This window comes from Rhinopithecus bieti, unplaced genomic scaffold (genome assembly GCF_001698545.2).
Source record: "Rhinopithecus bieti isolate Rb0 unplaced genomic scaffold, ASM169854v2 scaffold_71, whole genome shotgun sequence".
Taxonomy (NCBI): Eukaryota; Metazoa; Chordata; class Mammalia; order Primates; family Cercopithecidae; genus Rhinopithecus; species Rhinopithecus bieti.
Window position 1 is genome coordinate 910275 of NW_016803101.1, and position 19736 is coordinate 930010.

General features: G+C 45.0%; 1 long non-coding RNA gene across 1 annotated transcript in view; it reads right to left on the minus strand.

Annotated features, from left to right (window-relative positions):
* The window catches only part of LINC03041 (long intergenic non-protein coding RNA 3041), a 53418-nt gene that overhangs the window by 32812 nt on the left and 870 nt on the right, over positions 1–19736 (minus strand). The gene's annotated exons all lie outside the window — the stretch shown is intronic.

Genomic DNA, 19736 nt, shown 5'->3' on the forward strand with positions numbered 1-19736 from the left:
TCAAATGCTCCAAGGAAAAGACAGTTTCCCAAGACAAAGACGCCAGGTCAAGGATGGGGCCTGAAGGGGAGAAAGATCACATGCCGTCCATGCAGATGAGTTTCTAGGCCATTGTGTGCAGCTAATGACTGAGGGAAAGCTCTACGGCCAGACTTGGTTTTGAATCTTGGCTGCACACATCTCTAGTTACCTGGCCTTGGATAAGTCACAAACGCTGTCTGAGCCATTGGGTCCTTGTTGATAGAGTGGGCCAGTCATACCTTCTTCATAGAGTTGTTGTGATTATTAAAAGAAAAATATAAATGGACACTGCTGAGCCCAGGGCAAGAGTTGGCACTGAGCTGATGAACCTAGATGTCATTTCCAGGATTCTGCTTAAGTAGGAAGATGTCCTTATTTTGTGAATATGTGCACTAAAGAAATTAGGAGTGAAATATCATGTCCATAATTTACTTTAAAACATTCTAAAACATATTGGGAAGTAAATATGACACCTTTCTTCCTTCCCTGGAGGACCTCTAGCCAGCACAATACTTATTCACTTGTATTCAAAATCCAGGTAACATCATTCATTGCCATGGTTTTAAAAACCATCTACTTGTCAACAACTCCAATTTTATATCTGCAAACCAGACCTGTTTAAGAACTCTGGACTCAAATATTTGCCTGCCAATTTGACATCTCAGTGCCAACATGTCCTAAACAGAATATTTTGTTTCTCATCCCCAAACCTATCCCAACAACCTAGTTCCCTGCCTACCCCATCCCACCTTTCCCATCTTGACAAATAGGACCACTGTTCACTGAGATGTTTGACTCAGAAGCCTGTGCAATAGTCCTGGTCCCTCATCTTTCTGATGGCAGTGGCAGCCTGTGTGGAGTGGCTGCTGACATGACACCAACTGCAGTGGGGCACTCGTGGCTGGGGCAGTGCACTCTATGGAGCTGGCGGGAGTTCTACCCCCTCTCAAGTTGGAGGGGTGGAAGCCCCACCTTCCCAGGTGTAGCTGCAGCCACCCAGCCATGGCTGCAGACCTGGGCATCCCTGTGCTCTTGGGGACCAGGGAAAACCCTCTGTCCCTGCAGGCTCAAAGTGTCTGCTCCTGCTGCCTGGCCTTTCCCCACTCACAGCACCAGCTCTGATTTCAGAGCAAAGTTGTGGCTCAGCCCAGGCACTATCACGACCTGGCCTGGTGTGCACGTGCTTGGGGCAGAGCTAACATGCCAGCCCTCTGCCGCCTTGGCCCCCTCTGAACTTTGGGCACCAAAGAGCATGGGAGAGAGGCCAAGAGGAGGCTGAGGACAGCTTGCTGTGGGCCTGCAGGCACCTCTTGCATTGAACAGCCTGGGGACCATGGACACCATAGATGACATATGGATGGCAGCAGGAGGTAGACAGGCTCTTGGGTGGAAAGGGGTAGGCCCCTGCTGAAGTCCCACCTTCAAGCCAGGGACAGCCTGAAGCCTGAGGGCCAGGCTGCCAGTTCTGTGGACCAGAGTGAGAATTTATGGTGCTTTTTCTGGGCCCACCTATGGCCACCCATGGATCAGTCAGCACACACATTCTCCCCTCGGAAGCTCATAAAAACCCCAGACTCAGCCAGACTCAGGCAGAGGACAGAATGAGCTGCCTATGAATAGGAACCCACTCCAGGTCTCCACTCCATTGAGGGTTGCAGATGATGGGGTGACCTGCCTGAGGATAGGAGCTACCCACCCCAGGTCTCCTCTCTACTGAGGGCTGCACAGACATTGGGGTAACCTGCCTGTGGGAAGGAGCTACCCACTGCAAGTCTCCTCGCCTCTAAGAGCTGGACACTCACGGGGACAACTTGCCTGCAGGAAGGAGCTACCCACTTTGGGTCTCCTGAGGACGGTTCTGCTGCTCAGTAAAGCTCTTCTCTTCCTTGCAAACCCTCCAGTTGTCCACATCCCTCATTCTTCCTGGACACAGAATAGGACTCAGTACCCACCAAATGGTGGAACTAAGAGAGCTGTAACACAAACAGGGCTGAAACACACCCCCGCCCCCTGCACCCTGCTCACCATGTTGCAGACAACAAGGAGAGAAGAGTTCGAGCCCTTTGAGAGCCCAGACCTAGGGGCTCCCCAAGCCAGGGCTGTGACACCTTTTTAGGTTTCTGTGGTTCCTGGCATCTCCATGCTTCCAGGCAGCACTGCATTCCCCTCATCCAGAAATGTGTGCCCTTAGAGGAAACCACATATAGTATATCTGGTCCAGCTGCAACCTTGCACAGAGCCAGCACATGGAGTTGCCTGCCCTGCCACAACAGCCAGTGTGCCTAGCTGTGAACAGTGGCTGGACCCCATGCTTGCTTACCCACACACCCCTCGCCACTCTGTACCTGGCTCCTGCTTGGCAGGTGTAGGATCCTGGCCAGTAGTGCAAAATGAGTAGTGCACAGCCTGCTGGGCCGAGTGGTCAGAACAACCCCAGTGGGCATGAGCAATACTCAGGCAGAAGGTGCCACCAGCCACAGAGGTTTCTGGCTGGCGACGTGACTCCTCCTCACTGCCACATCCAGTCCATCAGCATTCCCCGCTGATCTTACCCTAAAGACTGCCTGCCCCCTTCCCACCATCTCCACTGTGACCCATATCTAGACCACAGCAGCAGCCTACAAAGTTCACCTCCCTGCATTGACTCTTGCTCCTTGTAATTCACCCCCTCTATGGCCAGCATGAAGGCATAAACCCAATAATTTCACTTGCCTACTAACAACTACAAGTTCCCTTGTGTATACAGTTAAATCCAAATGCCTCACCTTGGCCTGTAAAACCAGGCATGACTCCCATCTTCATCTCTACCGTCTTCCTCCTCCTCTCCTTCTCTGCCTTTCACTGTGCTCCAGCCACACTGGCCCCCTTTCTGTCTCTCCAACGTGCCAATCTCTTTCCCCTTCCAGGCTTTCCATTAGGCTGTTTCCTCTGGCTTGAATTCTCTCTCCCTTCCTCTTCCTGTTTCTAGCTCATTCCCATCCTTCTGGTGTCAGCTTAAATTTTATCTCTGAGTGTCCTTCTATGACACCTAAATCTCAAATAGACCCCTCTGTCATTCTCATAGCTCCCTAATCTCTTAACTTTCATAAACGGAAGTATCAGCTGTTTACCACGTATATCCAGTGCTTGGCATAGGACTCATGAAGTACCTGTTCTGCAAATGAATTGAATGAATTAAAAATTCTACTGCCTTTATTTCAAATTCCCATCTCTGAGCCCCACTTCTCCATTCTCAGCCCCAGGTTCCAGGCCACACCCATCTGCCAGCCACACTGTGGCCCGAAAGCCCCTCTCTGTGAAGCTCTGCAACTCTCTCATACTTCCTACCTGCTTACCACTCTGCATCCCAGGGCTTTTGGAAGGCAGGTTAGTTGACTTAGTAGATGAAGTGGTACCTATGGTCCAACACACTGTTGTGTACACATATGTAGGTGTTAGTTCTATGTGTTTCATATGCAATCTTTTTTCTTGCAACAACTGCTGCCACTAGGTTGCCCATCCAACAACTTCTGCAAAATCGGACCACGCAAACATGAACGGCAGACTACATGCCATCATTTTTTCATGTTGGGGCTCCATCAGAGGCCTTCTCCTTGAGCCTTTTGAGGTGATTTCCTGCTATTGCTGGGGTCAGCGTCTGGACCAGCTTTGAACGTGGAAGCCTCTCCCGTCCCAGGGTGACTCTGGCTTTCCTATGAGACTCTGCGCTAATGAGAAGTGAATGCTGCAATCGCAGTGCTCACTCTGAGGTCGCAATTACGTAAGGATTATTAATGAAGCAACAATGTCAAAATTGTGTGAAATCAAACTCAGATTTAAGTACTTAAAATAAACAGATATAAAGTAACAGATGTCCCGTTTTGTTCTCAGATGATTTCATCCCTTGTTAAAAATAAATGTCTGGCTTGAAAGGCGAAAAAAAATAAAAGGGACTTTACTTCCATGTTAAAAATTAATTGAATCCAGATATTGGTAAAACAACTAAGTGGGGTGGGTTCTTTTTGTTGTTGTTGTTAAGGCAAAGACGTGTTTGTGTTGATTTTTATTTCAGCAAGTAATAAGTTCATTGCATAGCCCCAACTTTCGTAGGCCTAAATCACATCCTTTGAAACCCAAAGGGAAAATTTCTCCAAAGTTATTATGTAGATAAGAATGAGGCCTCGTGTGTCTATCTGAGAAGAATTTAGTTTGACGCTAAACCACGAAGGACGCAACAGCAGAGGCTTCGAAAATCAGGAGTCCAGAGTGTCATTTTCCGAAGCCACAAATTCCCATTGTGGAGCTCTTGCCTTGGAATTTCAGCGTGGAATTCCCAGAGACGACTCCTACTGAAATTAGTAATGGGAAAGGCAAATTAGGTCATCTTGTCCGTCCCCCTGCCAGTTTCCTACACTGTGGTTAATTTTCTCCTCCTTTGATCAGATACATTTTAAATGTTTCAAGAGATGGAAATTGCACCAGTTGTCTCTCTCCAGAGTCTTACCGTCTACTGAAGTTACAGGACTCCATTTTCCACCCGTGAGACTCAGAGGAATTTTTCCAAGAGTGGAAGGTTGTTTGTGGGCTGGAAACTGTCTTTACCTCCCCCAAATTTCTCATCATTTTCTGGTCATGGCCCAATTCATAGGGATTAGGAATCCAGAGGTGTGTTCATCTGCCCCAAATCACAAAATGGCCCCCAGAACATTCAAAGAAAATAATTTATTTGTAGAAGCTGAGTACAAACACAAGGGGATTGATACTGATGCCCTTGAATAAAAGATGGGGCAGCTTGGCCCTGATACCAGATTTCTGTGCAAGAGAGTTACACATAACATTTATTGGAGGGGGATAAATAATCCAGATCAGAAACCACATGTTCTCAGGAAGAAACTACATGTCTTTCTAAACTGTTAGACACATCTAATAGTAAAAGCTCTTTGTGTTTTTGAATGAATTAAACATTTCACTGCCTTTATTTCCAATCTCCATCTCTGAACCCTGCATCTGGAAAACCCAACATTACATTAGCAATGAAAAGCAAAATACAGAATAGTGGCAATGATTGCACAAGAAGTACATTGTAGACGTAGTCAATGCCACTGAATTCTAAACTTAGAAATGGTTAAAATGGCAAAGAAAAAATGTAAAAAACCAAAGCCATTCTAACTGTACCAGAGGACAGCAGGGGGGCTTTCTGCAATGGGTAGTGTGGGTGGCCACCGGAGAAAGGGGGACCTCTTCTTCCTTGATTTAAAGCACACCCCTTGGCTCTAGGAGATGAGACGTGGGGTGATGGAGTGGGCAGTGGGCTGAGAGGCAGAGACTGGTGTGGTTTCACACAGGTCCTTCCCTTCCCTTCTCAGCACTTCCCTCTGCACCTTTTCCATAGAGGAATAGGGTGGGACAACATGTTCTCTGAGGTCCCTTCAGCCTTAGCATGCTGCTGTTTATGGCAGACACTGTTATTGCCAATCCCCCATCCATTCTCCTTTCCACTTACTAGTAGAACCTCCTTTTTGATTTTGCGTGTCACCATGCCAAATTATTTTAAATAAATAAAATTAAAACTCTCTTCCACAGGCTCCCTTGCAGCTGGGGGTTGGCTATGTGACTCAGTTCTAGCCAATGAGATGTCGGCAGAAGTTCCTGAGGAGGTAGTCTCTGTGTCTTCCACCTTTTTCATCCTCTGCCCCATCGTGGTTGCAATACTTCATGTGATCTTCTTGCAACTATGGGGATGAAGCAGGAAGAGAAAGGGAAGTTTGGCCTGTAGTGATGCGATAGAGCTGCCACATAAGCCCTGGACCGACGAATCAACAATTTGCGTAGATGTGGGTGTGAGTATGAATGTGTGTCTATCATAAACACCTTTACTTCTTTAAGCCACTGTAGTATGGCTTTCTGTTACAGCCAAAGGCATTCTTAACTGATATAAATTTCATGTCAATGACATTTGAAATTCCACATTACTCCTTTGAATGAAGTGCTGAAGGTTTGTATTAAAATACAAATGCTTTTTGGAAGGGGAACATTTTAAGTTATAATAAGCCATTGATATCCTAAATTCAAGAGCATTTATCAAAATAGCTATCCGGTCCAATGGCAGGAACCTAGAGGAACAGGAGACATGGACTTGGGTATGAGGGAGGTTCCTTCAGCAAGGTTCTGATGTAAAGGAGCTTCCTTACTGAGTCACAGTACAGATGGAGTCCTGAGGTCTGGGTCGGGGCACGGGGCGAGGTGGACGGAGCTTATGGAGAGATGGAGAAAGGCTGGAAAGAATAAGGAGAACGATATGGTTTGGCTGAGTCCCCACCCAAATCTCATCTTGAATTGTAACTCCCACAATTCTCCCATGTCATGGGAGGAACCTGGTGGGAAGTAATTGAATCTTGGGGGCGTATCTTTCCCATGTTGTTGTTATGATAGTGAATAAGTCTCACGAGATCTGATGGTTTTAAAAACAGGAGTCTCCATGCACAAGCTCTCTTTTTGCCTGCTGCCATCCATGTAAGATGTGACTTGATCCCTTCTGCCTTCTGCCATGGTTGTGAGGCCTCCCCAGCCATGTGGAACTGTAAGTCCATTAAACTTCTTTCTTTTGTAAATTGTGCAGTCTTGGGTATATCTTTATCAGCAGCGTGAAAATGGACTAATACAGAGAATGCCAAATTATTCCTTGGATTTGTCTCCTGTGGAGGAAGCTTCAATGCTGAATGGCACCTGTAGGCTCTCAGAGTGGCTCTCAGACATTTAGAAGGGAGACAGGAAATTTTGTAGGATTTATCCTGGGAGTTTAGAATTTAGTTTGAAGATACCTCCAATTGTGCTTTCTCCTGCTTTAGGTGTGTGCTCCCTCCCGTACAGCCACTTCTTATCTTACCCCTTCCTCCAGAGGCTGTTCAAAGCCCAGAGCCTGCACTGTCTGTTTCTCCTCCCTGGAACCCGCCACAGTGTGTCTGTGCTGGCTTCCCAGCTCTTCCCTCCCAGTGCAGATATGTACTGCCTCAGCCCTTTTGGTCCAGGCGTCCCCTGAGCCTGGTGTCTCCTGCAGCACCAAATGCCTCATGGCCCTTTCTTTCTTTAACCACACTGAGTACTCACAGCCCGGCACCATTCTAAACTGTATCTATGAACCAGCTCCTTCCATCCTGGCCCTCGGCTCACCCCATCCCAGCCAGGGCCCAGGGCCCTCAGTGTTGCCCTGACAGAACAGGGGCCCCTGTCAGCTGTGTAATAACCCTAAGCCTGTTCATCCTCCTCCCTCCTCCTCCCTGCAACCCTCACTTGAAGTAACCTCCTGGCTTCTCCTGCCAACAAGTGCCATGCCCTGTGCTATTTTTGCTGTTAAAAGAGGGACTAGTCCCTATAACATTTTTTATGAAGGAAATGACTGCATCATGAGGCTCAGGGTCAGAGGCAGAAAACAAGGGCTCTGGAGAAAGGGCATTCTGAAGAGGTCCCACGCCAGCCAGTCTCACACAGCACAGGCAGGAAGCTACCGTCCCTGAATACCCAAAAGGCCCTGATAAACTCACCTAGGGGCAGGGAGCAGAGGCGTTCTTGAGGGGCAGAGTTAAATGCATGGATTTAGCCATCAGACGGGCCTGATTTATGTCCCCACTCTGCCACCACATAGCTTTGTGACCTGGGGCAAGCCACTTAGCATCTCTTAGCCTCAGTTACCTCATCTGTGAATAGGAAGTATAGTTTTAATAGCTCATCTCTCCCAGGCTTCTATGAGAATGCAGTGAGATAAGCCACGAAAAGTAGTATCAGTCAGTGTCCTGTCAGGAAACAGAAACCACCCTGAGTATTTCAACAAAGGAAGTTTAATACCAGTGCTTGGGTATGAATGTTTTGGAAGGGCTGCTGGAGCAAAACCAGGAAGGCAGTATTGTTCAGAGATAGGTACCTACAGGAAAACCCTGCCCTCTGGGACAGAAGCCCATAGGCAGGTGGGTTGCCCATAGCTCACAAGCTCTGCCCCATGGGGGTGCTATGGTGCCTCTGCTTCCTCTACTGTTGTTACCTTGGCTGCCATGATGAGAAAGCAAGGACCTGGGCCTTTGTGGTCACTGCAGGGGCCCAGGAGCTGAACAAACCCCAGGGCATTGTCACTCACCAGCTATGTTAGGGGCCCCATGGTCACCTGCTGTTGTTTGCTGCTGCTGCTGCTGCTGCAGCCACCAGCACAAGACACTGGATTAGTTAAAAATATCAAAATAATGACTTTTTGCTCCCATTTCCCAGTATTCTGTGAGTGCTTCCTATTGACAGAATGGAACCGAACCTGGCAAGGACGTCTGGGAGATACAGTGTTCAGGCTTCCAAGCCCTGGATACAGAACAGGAAATCACTAACACAAACAACACAACTCTTGGCAAATAGTAAGTGCTTGATTATTTTAACCCTCATCCTCATCATTGTTATTATTTGCAGCATACCTTGTTTTTTTTCTCTTCCTGCAACTGACAAGGAGTGGGGTCTCGATCAAATTATTTCACCTCTTCATGCTTTCATTTCTTTATCTTTAAAGAGAATGGATGAGTGCCGGGGCCACATGCAACAAATACTTTTCTTCTTTCCCTCATTTATCCAATCAACAAACATTGCTAAGTACCCTGTATCAGCCAGGCACAGAGCAGGCAACCATGGATATAAGATCAGCAAGATCAGGTTTGTGCGAAAGGTCACTGTCTCTAGTGAAATGAAAAAATGTGCTTCTTAGCCATCTTGAATTCACCCTGCTAGTTAGAAGCAAAACAAATGGACTCCCAGTCCAGTGCTCTTTCCTGTATATTTTATTACCTCTCTAATTGTTCTAGCAAAGCCCATAGTCAGGGAACATTTCTTCTTCTGTTTCTGGGTGTGCACATAACCAATAGTCCCTTTCTCCAATAAGTTCCATTACCCACTGCCCTTCATCCACCCACCCCCGCTCTGCCATCACCTGGGCCCCCATATCAACTAGTCAATGATGTAGCAGGGAGATGAGCTGCAGAGTGGGTCAGCAGCCTGGGGCCCTGGTCAGCACCTGCAGAGCAATCAGGGTAATAAGGAATGTAAAAATATGAATGCTCTGGGTCTCCATGATTTCCCTGTTTGCCCAATCCGTCACTCTGCTACCCATGGATTTCCCACTATTACTCATGACCCTAATGTGGAGTGGGAGACCCTGTGTATTCCATCTCTGATTCCTGCACGCTCCGAATGCATTTCAAATATTGCCGTGGAAACATCAATTCCCCAAGCCAAGAAGACCCCCGTTTCCCAGAAGCTACTTCTACAAACTCTAGAATATAGATGAGCCTGGCCCAATCACGCGCTGCATCTGGGCCCAGCGGATTTGCAGCACACCTGCATTGGAGGTAAATCGATTGGCGCTTCTTAATCCTGGCTACTACCAGGCAGGTTCTCTCCTACTCATTGAAGCTTAGTAGCAACATGCCCTTCACTGTAAAGAGAATTTTTTGTCCTCTCACTTGGGACTAAAGGTCAAAGTTTAAATCTATATTTAATGCCATTTTCTGAAAACTGGATTTGTGATTCCCTTTATGTTGGTATTACATATCTTAAGGGATTTCAGGGGGAGAAAGCTGGGAAGCCCAGTTTCTGAGAATGACCTTTACTTTAAATGTGTAAATAGGATGGAGCTTGTGTTTCTGGTTTTTAAACCTTCTAATTGTGCTTCCAAAGACAGCTCTGGAAAGCATGGACTGTGGTGAGTGGTTATACAGAAGCCACTTTGAAAAGGAAAGACTTTGATTTTTGTCTTATACACATGAAAGGCCGGAGGCCATAAGGGCTCATGCTCTTTTGGCCTGCTAGGGACAGTTTCTTTTGAAGCTTTGTACCTCCAGCCACAGTGATCCCACATTAGAATATGCAAATAGTACGGCCTTTAAGTGTCTCGGAAAAGGGAAAGTTCAAATTTACTTAATTCTATTTTTCCTCTGAATTTTATAAAACATTATTGAAGTGGCATCAGAATATCATTCAGAATGTCAGTTTTAGAATATTTCAAATATTTACCTAAAGGTTTTTTAACAGCAGCTTTTACAGTCTGAATGTGGCACTAAAAGCAGATATAAAATCGACTTTTTTTGTACTTCATAAGCTCACACTTGCATATTTAGAAGGTAGGGATAAGGGTCTCTCAGTTTGCCAAGTATCTCCAGCCAGGATTAATGGATGGATGGCTAGATAGACAGATAGGATAGATTAGATAAAGAGAGATGAATAACTGTAATAATAAATATGCCATGATAAACTTATTTTTAAAAAAACAGATCGACCCTCATATTATTATCACATAATCCCCAGCTCTCAGACTCCTAAAATTTGGCATCTGTTATTTTGAAACAAGATATGATTTGTCCTCCCTGGCTATACGGAAAAGAAGGGTGACTATAAAATTATATTTTTTTTATTACTTAACACCATTGTAAAATCTGGCTCTGGGAAATTGGCTCTCTGAGTCCTACCAGATTCTTCTGCCCTCACACCTCCCTGCCACTCCCACAGCAAAGGTAAGGCCCCCTCTGCTGTCAGCCACTGTCTGGATGCTAACTCTGCACATTGATGAAAACTGTGAGGACATCACAGCCCAGGCTCAATTCAAAAGTGACAGGACCAGGTCACAATCCCCAGCCTTTCTGACCCAAAACCCACATCCTCCCTCTTTATGCCACTCGGGTGCAAAGTGAAGCTCACTGGGCCTTCAACTTGGAAAAAAAAAATGACTTCTTTACAGAGTGAGCCATTTCTTGTAGCATTTAATTTTTTTACACTCATTCACCCATGTCTATCAGATGCCTCCTCCATCAGAAAGCAAACTCCCAGAAACAGGTTGTGGTAGATTTAGGCTGGTGTTTGCAGCCACTCTAATGACCAGATCAGGTCTCTGTGTGGTAAGCACTGAGCTGGCCAGATGGACCAAAGCTGTACATGCCTGGGGCACATTTGTTCACAGTTTATAGCCACAGTGAACTTCAGTTTTTAGAGAGACATCTAAGTACCCTCTTTATGACTGCCCCAAGCTTTCCTCTGCCTCCTGTGGTCATACAGGCCTTAACTGCCACCCTCCCACCTGCAACTTCTGCCCCCCAAACACCCCCTAGGGAGGAATACAGCCCTTCTCCTGCCTGTGTCCCTCCGTTGATTTCCTGGTTGGTGTTTGTTTCCTCATTCTTGCAAACTGGGCTCCTCCCACTGTCTTCCCATCTTTGTTCCCTTGCCCCCGAATAGCTGTCACTGCAACCACTGTTGACCCTAGACTTTCCAGAATGCCTCCCCTCCTCCCCCTGCATCCTTTATTTAACGGTGGCTGCCTTAGGCGAAGCTGATTAATCTCACCTCCTCCATGGCCACGCTTTATTCCCTGGGGCTCTGTACTACCTCTGCACTTTGTTTCCAGATGACCTCCTCTATTCCATCACTTTTAACTGTAGCAGACTCAGGGAATGTCTCACACACACACACGCGCGCGCGCGCGCGCGCGAAACTTGAACATACTCTCTTCCCTCTATTCACCACCGTGTCTCTCCCAGCTCCTCCTTCTTTTAAGGAAAGTTGCCACCATGTCAAACTACAATCAAGTTTTATTGTCTTTGCCTGAGGCCATTTTCTTCCTCATTCCCAACTCCTCGTCTTCGAGCCTAAGGTACTCATATGATTTATCATATTGAGACTCTCTTTTCCTTAGGATCTCCAGGAATCTTCCACTTCATTCTCAGCAAAAATGTCTTAATTCAGGGTCCTTGTCTCTTACACCTCAGCGAGTGTAATGTTTGACTTTTCATGATGTAGCCCAAGACAAAAAACAAGACGGTCACATTTAAGGCAACCTTGAGGGGCTCATGTAGTTGTACAACACATTAGAAGCACCTTGTTCATGGTGGATATTTAATAAATTTTGAAACAGGGAAGAAATAGTTAAGAATGTGGTCCCTGGGCCGGGCGCGGTGGCTCAAGCCTGTAATCCCAGCACTTTGGGAGGCCGAGACGGGCGGATCACGAGGTCAGGAGATCGAGACCATCCTGGCGAACACGGTGAAACCCCGTCTCTACTAAAATACAAAAAACCTAGCCGGGCGAGGTGGCGGGCGCCTGTAGTCCCAGCTACTCCGGAGGCTGAGGCAGGAGAATGGCGTAAACCCGGGAGGCGGAGCTTGCAGTGAGCTTATATCCGGCGACTGCCCTCCAGCCTGGGCGACAGAGCAAGACTCTGTCTCAAAAAAAAAAAAAAAAAAAAAAAAAAAAAAAAGGTGGTCCCCGGAGTCAGGCAGACCAGGGTTCAACTTCTGCCTACATCCCTTACAATCTCTGAGACCCTAGGGAAGTGACTGAATCTCTCTGAGCCTCACTTCCTCTTCCATAAAAGATAAATTATAATCAGAGTAGTTCTCTCCTGGGCTTCTTGTGAAGATTAAGTGAAATAATGTGTGTGAAGGCTTAGCCCCAAGTCTGGTACAAAATATTAGTTGAAAAATATTATCTTTTATTAATTATTAGGTTGATGCAAAAGCAATAACAGTTTTTGGCATTACTTTTAATGGCAAAAAGCGCAATTACTTTTGCACCAACCTAATAGCATTCAATAAACAAAGAACAAACCCCTTGGTTTAGAGCCGTAGCCTCTTACAGCTTACTTCTGAGTCTAATTTTTGTTTTTTAAAATCTCTGCTTATTTCTAGGCTTAATTGACCAAAAATGATTACCATTGCCTCCTAGGCCAATTTCTAGTTTCTTGCTTATGCCATACATTTTGGGTCTGAAGTTAAACAGGAATCAGGCAGTCTCCCCGCTTTATCTACCACTCTCAGAATTCACCTCTTCACTCTCTATGGCCTTCCACTGTCTGAGAGCTTGGAGGTAGCTAGGGGTCACGTTGGAGGACAAGCATATGGCTTGGAAAGCATTCTCTTTGACTCACTTTACCCCCCACCCAGCCCTATGCATTGTATAGATTTTTAAGCCAAACACATGAAAGGCATGAAATTCTTCCACGGAAGTTTCACCCCCAGTTCAACTCTTGTAATTAATTGGCCAGTAAATTCAATCAAAGAAACAGGGAATTCAGTTCAGTCATAGGTTTAGATTTTGCTCCCCACTTTTTTTTGGTTAGTTGTGGCTGAGCCACCACTGCAATTGAGACAAAAGAGTTGGATCTGGATTACATCAACCGCCTTTAAGCACTTTCAAGGAACTTGCCTTGGCTCCAGAGGGCTAAGAAGTAGGCATTTCACTACCTTTTCAGCAAATGGTGATTTTCCTTGTTAGCCCCATAAAGTGAAAGTTCTAGCTGTTCCTAGGAGAAAAAAGAAAAAAAGAAAAAAGGAGCTCAGTTTCACTGTCAAGGCCAAGAACTGGAAGCCAGAACACTTAGAGCTCTTGGTTCTGTTGCATGATTAATTCTCCATGAAAGCACTTAATTTTCTCTCCCTCATCTTCTACATCTGTAAAATAGGAGTAAGCAATGCCCTAGAGTTGCCAGAGATCAATGGGCAGGGACAGGCATTAATGAGGCAGCATACGAAATATTCAGTGAGATTCTTGGATAAGGAGTTACCAATGATTACATGCTTGCTTACCAACTTCCAGATTTAGCAAATCTGTCGTGTTAGTGCATACTAAAAATTAAAGGATAGCAAGAGGTACAAATTTAATTTGTAAAAACTCTTCAATTACTGGTTTGGAAATGCCCCTTGGAGATACAGGCTTCATTCTGGCTTGCTTTTCAAACTCAGTCACTAACCACAGGGTGTGAGGGTCCCGCTCCTGCAGTCTTCAGGGCCAATGGCTCCACTCTCCACCCCCAGCTTTGTGCTATAGCTTCCAATCTGATTTCACAATAAAAGGTCACATAGCTGCCTTTGGCTGCCAAGTTTCAAATATACCCTGATATTAACCCTTTAGAGGCTACAGCGCAGTGGCATTTTTCTCAGGGCTGTTCCAGTATTCACATAATGGGTCATCTAAGTCCCAAGAATATGCCTCCCCTCCACTCTCCACATAGGACTCCATAAAGCCATTTCATTGAATGAAAATGTAAGATGCCTAAATGTAAGATGAGAATGTAAGATTTCCTAAATTGATATTTTTGTGAAGAAAGTTGTGTTGTAATGTTCCACCCTCAGAGTGTCTTAACCAGTGAGCATCTTGTAGACAGTCCTTCCCAGACATCCTGCAACACCTCACCCCATCCCCTCCAAAGTCTCTGGGGACTGAAGAAGGCTAGAGCCACCAGCTTTCCTCGGAGAGGGGATCTGGGCCTTGGGCTTCCTGAACCTCATTCTGACTCTCCTTCATGTTCTTCTTTATCCTGCTGCTTGAAAAAGCCAACTTGGAGCATACATGGACAAGCTCCAGAAAGCAGTGTGCTCTCATCAGTGAGCCCATCTAGTGAGGAAGCCAGACGGAGTCAGGCCTCTGGACCCCCGTGGAGGAACCAGGCCAGCAGTCAGCTTAGAATGTCTAAGGAAGGAGATTCCAGCAGCCAATCTAACCTCACAACCCCACAACTCCTCCCTGCCATGAATCACTCTTTCCTTGCTGGTCCACAGAGCTTTGGTGCAGCCCTTCAGAGACCCAGGTGCATTGCTGACGTGCCTGTCTAGCCCACTCCCCTCTGAGGCCTCGTGGGCAGTGTTATGATTTTCTCTGTGCTCCTCTGTACCTAGCACCGTGCCTGACACTTGAGAAGCCCTAATTGTCAGATGAATCAACAAAGATAAAATATCAGTTGACAATTAACCTACTTCAAAGGATGAACAACTCTATTTCTGGAAACTGTATTGAAGTAATTGGTTCACAGATTAAATTGCTAAAGTGCTTACTGGACAAGTGAGTGAGTGACTTTTTTGGCACACTTCATAGTAAGTGACACATCTTTGACCAGTCACCAGGAATGTGAGTTTATCCACCAAGCATTTATTGAGACCCGCATACGTGCCCAGGACTGTTCCAGTACAGTGGGGGAGGGTAGCAGGGAAAGGGAAATAGACAGAATTGTGAGTGCTGGGTCCTGTCCTCCAGCATCTTCATCCTAATGAGGAATAGATCCAGAAAGCCTGTGGCAGAACACTTGGGACACTCCAAGCTGGCCCCTCAACCCTGGACAAACTTGCTGAGATTTAGACATGGCTCAGCCAGCCAGATTTGTTCTGGGCACAGTGTCTCGGGACCACATCATGTCACAATGCAGTATGGTCACATCATTAAAACATCCAGACATGCCTTCAACCATTATGTAGCCAAACCAGTGTCTGTGGGGAGATGAGTAGTTTCAGTGAAATCACAAGTCTGAGAGCAGAAATGGCAAATGAAGAACTTCACTGAGCAAAACCCCTGGAAAAGCCAGGGGCCCGTGCCAGCCTCTTCCTTCAGAGAGCAGAGCTGTTACCGTTTCCTCCCACCTGCCTAGGTTTCCTAGCTTCTCTTGAGAGGTGGGTGTGGCTAACACATTAAAAATAATAATAATAACTTGGCACCTATCCAACCCCCCTTTTCTTCACCTCTGTCTGCTATAGCAGCTGGAAAATCTAGATATGGTATTTCCCAGCCGTCCTGGTGATCTCCTGGCCAACAAGACAGAAGCACAAGTCAGCTGGAGGCTTCTTAGAGAGTTTCAGCTCTCCTGACACCACCCTTACCCAAGCCCTTTTTCTGTCTTGAACACAGACATGACCGCTCAAGGTGAGGCAAGCCTCTTGTGAACATGAGAGAAAGGTTAACATCAGCAGAGACATTGGTCCCGACACCACGGAGGCCAAAGCAGCCTTCAGATGTCTTGTTATGTAAGAAAATACAATTCTGTTTAAGTCACTGTTACGTTTTCTGTTATATGCAGCTAAACACATTCCTAACTGGATCAGAGAGTTTAAAATTTCCTTTTCTTTATATGAGGAATGATCAATAAGATAGCAAAAGTGAATAACAAATAGGAAAGAGGAATATGGTAGCAGAGAAACTAGTATCCCTGAGACGCACGATGACATTTATGGAACAGCCCATTGTGACTCACTGTGGATACAAAGTGGGCCCTTTTCCTGCCTCCCAGTTAACACAGCGTAGAACCTTTTAAAATAAATAGTGTTTTTAACAATAAAACCTCATTTAATCATCTAACTATCCTCTAACTAGAACTCTCAAGTCGTTGGACAAGCTCATGTTATTCATGACCAATATTTGGACTGTTGCTTTCAAGTTTTAGAAAGCACTTTTATATCCATCATCTGGCATCATCTCTGCCACCTTTATCAGCCCCTTAAATACAGATAGGCACAGGAGTGCCTGCCTGGCTTTAGAGAGGCAATCCTTGAATCTTCCAGAAAACTAACTTATTAGTCATCATATGTGAAATATATTCTGGTTTTATTTTTTTAAATACACTTTTGTTAGGCAATACAGCATAGTTGGTTCATAGGAACATTACTCATCAGAGCCACAAAGTGGAGACAACCCAAATGTCTATCAACTAATGAATGGATAAGCAAAATGTGGTATAATTATACAATGGGATATCATTTGACCATAAAAAGGATTGACATTCTGATACATACCACACCATGGCTGAGCCTTGAAAGCATCTTGCTAAGTGAAAAACAAGCCAGACACAACGACTATGTATTATATGATTCCATTTATGTGCAACATGGAATAGGCAAACTTGTAGAGACAGAAGGTAGATTAGTGGTCACGAGGAGGGGGAAGAGGGAATGGGGAGTAATGCTAATGGATATCAAGCTTCTTTTGGGGTGATAAAAGTTTTCTAAAATTAGATAGTGGCGATGGTTGTACAACTTTGAACATACTAAAAGTTGCTGAATTATACACTTTAAAGGGTTTTATGGTATGTAAATTATAACTCAATGAAGCTGATATCTTTATCATATCTCATGATGGTATAAAGCCATCTTCTTGGGTTTGAATCCCAACTCTGCCGCATATTGACTGTGTGATTTTACTTAACTTCTCTGAGCCTCAGTTTCCTCTTCTGTACAGTGGCTGTAGTAAGATACCTTATCTCATAGGACTGTTGGGAGGATTAATTAAAACATATAAATTACTCAGAATTGTACCTTTCACACAGGGAACACTGTGAAAAAGTATCTGCTGTTATTATCATCATTATTCAAACCCGGGATTTTGATTTGACACAAAGGCCATTCTTTGTACCAAGCTGTGGATAAATCTGTTTAGAATTATAGATGACTTTCTGGTGTGGAGTTTGTCCTTTCCTTGTCTATTTGCTATTGAAGTGGGTATCTATTTTGTGCTTGGTTGCTTGTAGGTACAAAGGTAGTAATTTAGAGCACAAATAAATACAACCCAGGTCTCAGCAGCTGGTGATTATACACACACACAGCAAGCTATGATTTTGAACCCTGCATATATCTCCAGAAAGGAGCTTGCACGAGTCTGCAGTTTGTTGTTGGAGCTTCTGTGGGCACCAGGTGTCCGCATTTCTTTCCTCTCCTACATCTTCTTCCTTTCCTTCCTCTATGGCTCCCATAGAGCTGCCTAAAGGAGCCCCTGCTGCCCCAGGACAGTGAGCGTCCCCAGAGCGCCATTTCCCACCCAGGCTGCCATCTGTGATGTGCCCAGAGCAGGCTGTGGATCCTTGCAGGGAAGAGGAGGATAGAAGCTTCCATGGCTGCAGGATCACCTGGGCCCCAAAGCAGTGGATCCATGCCAAAATCTCACCTTCTCAGGAGAGCAGCTCTCCTGTGCTCCGGCTCTTATTCCTCTAGGCGTGGGTTCAAACCCTGTCTGCCAGACCAGACTCAAAATAGCTGTTCCTGCATGCTAGCCAGTATCTCCCTTTTCCTTCTGCCTCTTTCCCAAAGAAAATGTTACCCAGGCAGTTAAAGGAACAGTCACAAACAGGTGCAAATAAGGGGTGAAAAGTGGGCGTGTCTACACTAGCAACACCTGGGACCCAGCTTGGCCAGCCAAACTCTCTATCCCAATGTGGATAGAGAACTACCATCTTGACATTACATGGGAATGAGGTGTAACAGGGCAGTCTTTTAAAGGAGCAGGCATCACTGATCATTGAATAAATAGTTATTGATCACATGCTATGGCCTGGCACTAGAGTGGTGCTAGGGATATCATTATGAATAAATGTAGAACTGCCTTATTCATCATTTGCAATGAGGAGAAACAAAAGATGAATGTTGAATACAATTTTCTTTTCCATTGAAACATCAATGGTATGCTACCACATTTGGATCAACAAGACACTTTCCCAGCCTGGCCCCTCCAATTCCCTCCTAGGAGAACCAGAAAGATAAACATTCTTTTATATGAAGTTGACATGGTTTTATTTTCATGAACTAGGAGTGGCCTTAATAGACAACAGGCCCTGCTCTCCAGTCACTGCCAGAAAGAAGAGCTACCGACCTTTTATTCTGAAACCACATCCCCAAATACTTAACTGACTCCAGGTTCACAGTCCTATGCAACCGTTACCTTTTGGCCTATAACATGGCTAAACATATTTGATGCTTCTCATCTAAAACTCCAGGACAGCACATTAAGCATCTAGTTGCCAGGTGGTCATGCTATACTATTCCTCTAGGATAATGAAAATTCTCCTAGGACAGGTTGGGGAACCCACCTGAGAAACAGAATAAAATATTTTGCGAAGAGTTTTAGTAAGCATGATTGAAACAAAAATGAAAAGATCTAATTAATCCTCTGTTAGCCAGAATATTCTCTACCTCTTAGAATTCTGGTTGATTGAAGTTTTCTTATGCCCTCAGGGTTTGTCATAACCCACTCAAAGTATTGCCCAGCAAGTCTTTATGGGGGCTGCTCCAACGTTTGAGTGGTGCATACTTCCACTTCTGATATACACCCCAAAGAACTGAAGTGAGGACTGGAATGAATATTTATACACAAGCACATGAAAAGATGCTCCAATTCACTAATCATTAGGGAAATGCAAATCAAAACCACAATGAGACACCACCTCACATCCATTAGGATGGCTATTAACAACAAAAAAGCCAGCTGAAAATACCAAGTGTTGGTGAGGATGTAGAGACACTGGAACCCTTCTGCACAGTTAGTGGAAATGTAAAATGGTGCAAGTGCTATGGAAAACAGTATGGAGCCTCCCCAAAAAATCAGAAATAGAATTACTGTATGATCTGGAAATTCTACTTCTTGGTATATGCCCAAAACAATTGAAGGCAGAGTCTGGAGAAAATATTTATAGACCCATGTTCATAGTAGCATTATTCACAATGACCAAAAAGTGAAAGCAACACAAGTGTTCATAGATGGCTGAGTGGATAAACAAAAGATGGTATGTACCTACAACAGAATACTATGCAGCCTTAAAAAAGAATGAAATTCTGGTACGTGCTACAACATGGATGAACCCTGAAGACATTATATGAAGTGAAATAAGTCAGGCACAAAGAGAACAATATAGTGTGATTTCACTTATATGAGGTACCTGGAGTAGTTAAATTCATAGAAACAGAACGTAGAATAGAGGTTACCAGGGGCTGGAGGGATGCAGTGACCAGAGCCTGGAAGGAGTTGTTGTTGAATGAGGAGAGTTTCAGTTGGAAAGATGGAAAAGGTCTAGAGATGGATGGTGGTGATGGTGGCCCAATGATGTGAATGTACTTAACGCCATTGAATTGTACACCTAAAAATGCTAAATTTGTTATTTATATTTTACCACAGTAAAAAGAAAATTAAATAGAAAA